Source organism: Eriocheir sinensis, chromosome 30 (genome assembly GCF_024679095.1).
Source record: "Eriocheir sinensis breed Jianghai 21 chromosome 30, ASM2467909v1, whole genome shotgun sequence".
Classification (NCBI taxonomy): Eukaryota; Metazoa; Arthropoda; class Malacostraca; order Decapoda; family Varunidae; genus Eriocheir; species Eriocheir sinensis.
In genome coordinates this window covers 18,285,190-18,290,189 of record NC_066538.1, presented here as the reverse complement: position 1 = coordinate 18,290,189, position 5,000 = coordinate 18,285,190, and the positions used below count along the sequence as shown (strand labels likewise).

The following is a 5,000-nucleotide window of genomic DNA, read 5'->3' as shown; positions in this document are numbered from 1 at the left end:
GAAGGAAGAGGAAGAAGAGGAGGAGGAGGAGGAGGAGGAGGGTGACGCCGAAGGAGGAGAAGGAGGAGGAGGAAGGAGGCGTGGCGTATCGTGAGAGAGAGAGAGAGAGAGAGAGAGAGAGAGAGAGAGAGAGAGAGAGAGAGAGAGAGAGTCAGTGTGCCAGAAGTCGCGCCGCTGATAGGACGTGTCGCCCGGTGTGTGTGTGTGTGTGTGTGTGTGTGTGTGTGTGTGTGTGTGTGTGTGTGTGAAATAAGTGACACGCGCTGAATTGCCTTCGTGGGTTACTTAAAATGTGTGTGTGTGTGTGTGTGTGTGTGTGTGTGTGTGTGTGTTTCAAGCTTTAAAAAAGACTTGTAAGGAACGTGTTTAGGTCCTCAGGATTTATAACATACAAACGTTTGAATAGATTTTAAAAAAGTTGCCTCGATCTTCTTGAAAAAAAAGCAACTCACTTTTATCTACAAACTCACGATATATATATAAACCTTTTACATCAAACTCTACCTTGTACAGCCCTAGTTAGTTAAAATTGAAGTGTGTCGATAGAGTCTTTAATCTATCAAAGAGCGTGTTGCTAGCATTATTACTTTTCATTGGTTGTGGCTAGTCTTTAATCCATCTATAAATGTGTTCCTATAATCGTTAGTTTCCATTGAAGTGTGTGAATAGAAACGTTCGTGTATAAGACTGGCTGGGAGGAGTGCGTGTAACACTGACCGCATAGAGTGACTGGCTCTATATGTACGTAGTGACCGTAAAGACTGACTATGTAGTGACCGTAAAGAGTGACTATGTAGTGACCCCAAAAAGTGACTGTGTAGTGTCCGTAAAGAATGGCTGTGAAGAGTGACTATAAAGAAATTGACGAAAGCTGCTTATATACTGTCATCTGCCATGGTAACTTGCGTAAACGTATCGAACCAAAAATTAAGTGCGAGCCCAGAAAATAGTTTATAGGGAAGAGAGAAAACAAAACTTTGACACTTATTTGACTCTGCCTGTAGGAATTTAAGGTACTGTAGACGTGTGGGGCTACAAAAACGGTTCGTGACTCAAGGAAACGTTCATTTGGAAGGAAATTGATTGATTGATTGATAGTTTATTGTTGCAAGTAAACAACAAAGGAGAAGGGAGGAACATGCCATCCCAACCCCCAGGCAGTACAGAGTGTGATTATACAACTAAGGATACATGTGGAAATAGCACCAGGAAACTAAAAAGATACAATGGCAGGGGACAAGAAAAAAATAGCAATACCTGGGTAGCTTCTGAACTCTGTCTGTAGAAACTTAAGATTAATTATACAAGGATGACTGAAGAAGCGGTTTTAACTGTGAGTCTACATGAACGTTCCTAATGAAGTGTGACCCTAGGAAACGTTCATTTGGAAGGAGGAAATACAGTACCTGGGTAATCTCTGCATGTTAAAACGTTACAGTACTTATACAAGGATAACTGAAGAAACGTTGGTATAAATGTGAGGCTTACATAAACGTTCCTGATGAAGTGTAACCTAAGGAAACGTTCATTGGAAGGAGAAGAAACAAAACCTGCGTGACTACTGAGCTCTGCCTGTTAAAACGTTAGCTCACGAAGACAAGGGTGGCTACAGAAACGTTGGTATAAGTGTGACTCCAGGAAAACGTTACTAAAAGTTTGTCCTTGAAAAACGTTTAATTGAGAGAGGAAAAAACAGTAAAAAGTGAATGTTGCTTTAAAAAATCACTGTAAACGTTTGGCGCCGCAGAAACGTTCCTCAAAAAAAAAACAAAAAAAAAAAACGAGTGTAACAAAAATTAAAAAAGCGTTACTCTCGAAGGGAAAAGACAAGACGGGAGTATGTGGTTACGTTGGAGTGTTTAGATGTGTTTGTTTAATGAAAGAGTAGAGGGATGTGTGTGTGTGGATTATGTGTATGTATGTATGTATGTATGTATGTATGAATGTCAAAAAAGTTCATACAAATAATACAGAACACGATTATTTAGAAAGGGGAGAGGAGAGGGGGTAATAATTGTGGGTGAGGGAGGGTGGGGGAGGGGAGGAGAGTAAGGGAAAGATGGTGGTGGGAAAGAGGGAGGGGAAGTAGTGGCTGAGGGGGAAGGGAAAGAGTGGGAGGGGAGGAAAGTAAGGAGAAGATGAGGGAGGGAGAGAAGGAAGGGAAGTAATGGCTGAGCGGGGAGGGAGGGGAAGGGAGGAAGGGGAAGATGGGGAGGGGAGAAGGAAGAGAAGTGATGCCTAAGGGTGAGACAAAGAGGGGGAGGGGAGGAGGGGAAGGGGAAGAGGGGGGAGGGGGACATGGAGGGAAGTAATGGCTGAGGATGAGGGAGTGAGGGGGAGGGGAGGGGAGTAAAGGGAAGATGAGGGAGGGGGAGAGGAAGGGAAGTAATGGCTGAGAGGGGAGGGAAGGAGAGTAAGGGGAAGAGGGGGAGGGGGAGGGAAGTATGGCTAAGGGGAAGGGAGTGAAGGGGAGTAAAGGAGAGATGCGGGAGGGGGGAGAAGGAATGATTTGGGGTTACAAGAATCAAGGGGCTATTACACTGGGCAAATTTTGTGGATCTTCAGTCAAACCACGATTTCCTCTGGCGTGGTTCTCATATCTCCGTGGTTTTCTGATGTGGTCACGATCTTCCAAAGCTACGGTAGATTTCACCAAAGGACAACGGTATTACTCACTATCATCATCAGCAGCAATAACAAGAAACAAATGAGAACCACGCTAACGGAAATCGTGGTTTGACTGAAGATCCACGGAAACTTTGCCCAGTGTAATAGCCCCTGACACCCCTGATAATATGAGACACAACGTACAGACAAACAGACACAGACAGACAGACTTACACACTCTTTCACATAGACTTACACACACAGACTTACACACAGATTCACGTACAGACTTACTCACAGAATTACACATAGGCTTACACACACTCAGCCACAGACAAACAGACTGACAAACAGAAAGACAGACTTACTCACTCTTTCACATAGACTTACACACACAGACTTACACACAGATTCACGTACAGACTTACTCACAGAATTACACATAAGCTTACGCACACTCAGCCACAGACAAACAGACTTGCACACACTTACACAAAGAGAGACGGACAGACTTACACAGACTTTAAGATAATCAAATTCTCTATCCTGATGAGGTCAAACATGTTAAGATTTTTTTCTTTTTTTTCTTTCATTTTTTCTTCATTTTTTATTTCCTTTTTTCATTCCAAAAATTTTCATACAAACCTGAAAATATGAATAGCTATAAGCCGGGCAGTAATAATAACAGTAATAATGATGATTATAATAATAATAATAATAATAATAATAATAATAATAATAATAATAATAATGTTACTACTCCCCACCATGACGAACGAAAGTAGGTGAGGAAGACTTAGTGTGGTTAGCAGTAATAATAGTAATGATAATAATAATGATAATAATAATAATAATAATAATAATAATAATAATAATAATAATAATAATAATAATAATAATAATAAATAGCCAATAGATAATTCGCATACAGATTACTAGTTTTATATTATGAAGACAAAAAAAGAACAAAATGAAGGAGTGTGTGTGTGTGTGTGTGTGTGTGTGTGTGTGTGTGTCCCAATTACTGAAGCGCAGCTCTTCCCTATATCATGACGACACACACACACACACACACACACACACACACACACAGACTTACATGATATACGGAATTACGAGCATCCATCATAACAAACACAGAATCATCCTCGTCGTGTGTGTGTGTGTGTGTGTGTGTGTGTGTGTGTGTGTGTGTGTGTGTGTGTGTGTGTGTGTGTGTGCGACTAATTTACTTGTCCTAACACCTGGCCATGTCTTCCTCTCCTCCTCCTCCTCTTCCTCCTCTTCCTCCTCCTCTTCCTCTTCCTCCCATTAACAATAACCGTACATACAACTCACGTGGGAAGTCTCTACAAGTCTATTCAGGAGGACTCGCATCTTGGGGTCACCAGCGGCAGTCACTTGAAACACACTAAGCACTATAGTCTTCCTGTAAACTAAGCTAATACCGTTGTAGAACGAGAGCACTATACGTCAAGCCTTTCTTTTTACAGCAAGGGAGACAGCTCAGGGGCAAAAAGCAAAAATATCAGTGATGAGTCCGCTAAGCACTGCTCTGACGAATGAAAATAAGAAGGAAAGGCAAAAGAGAGGTCAATTTCGGGTGGAGAGGCGTCTTGATACCATGCTTTCCTCTCTGCTTAGTTTTATCAGATACGGACTAACCCTTCATACTGTTTTGATCCTGGCTAACACTATGCTCAGGTTAATAGCGAGGATCTTCGAGTGTAAGGGAGTCTTGTTTTAATCCTGGGTAATTTTATGCTTAGGTTAATACAGAGGATCTTTGAGTGTAAAGCCGTGTTGTTTTAATCCTGGGTAATTTTATGCTTAGGTTAATACAGAGGATCTTTGAGTGTAAAGCCGTGTTGTTTTAATCCTGGGTAATTTTATGCTTAGGTTAATAATGAGGATCTTCGAGTGTAAGGCCGTGTTGTTTTAATCCTGGGTAATTTTATGCTTAGGTTAATACAGAGGATCTTTGAGTGTAAGGGAGTGTTGTTTTAATCCTGGGTAATTTTATGCTTAGGTTAATAGCGAGGATCTTCGAGTGTAAGGCCGTGTTGTTTTAATCCTGGCTAACACTATGCACAAGCTAATAGCGAATGATTTGTGCGTAAGTGTCCCATCCACGCTCAATGCACTGTGCAAACTTCTCTTGTGCAAACCCCGGCCGTCAGCCACACAGCACTCCCGACCACTGAACTAATTGACTCGGTTCTGGCGTGTTCTCAAGGCGTAAACATTTTGGCTACAGGCAGCGTATGGGCGCCAAGACCGGGGAAATAGAGACACAGACACACATAATTAAACACCCTTTCCCACAGATTTACAGATAGGCTTACACACACAGAGATTTACACACAGACTTGCACATTAACTTACACAAAGAC

At 41.8% G+C, this 5,000-nt stretch overlaps 1 protein-coding gene across 1 annotated transcript in view; it reads left to right on the top strand.

The window, feature by feature from the left end:
• The first annotated feature begins 162 nt into the window (after positions 1–162).
• The window catches only part of LOC127005344 (glucose dehydrogenase [FAD, quinone]-like), a 45,795-nt gene continuing 40,957 nt past the window's right edge, over positions 163–5,000 (top strand). The window contains exon 1 of the mRNA XM_050874112.1: positions 163–194. The gene's annotated coding sequence lies outside the window, so the exon portion shown is untranslated. The remainder of the gene's footprint in view (positions 195–5,000) is intronic.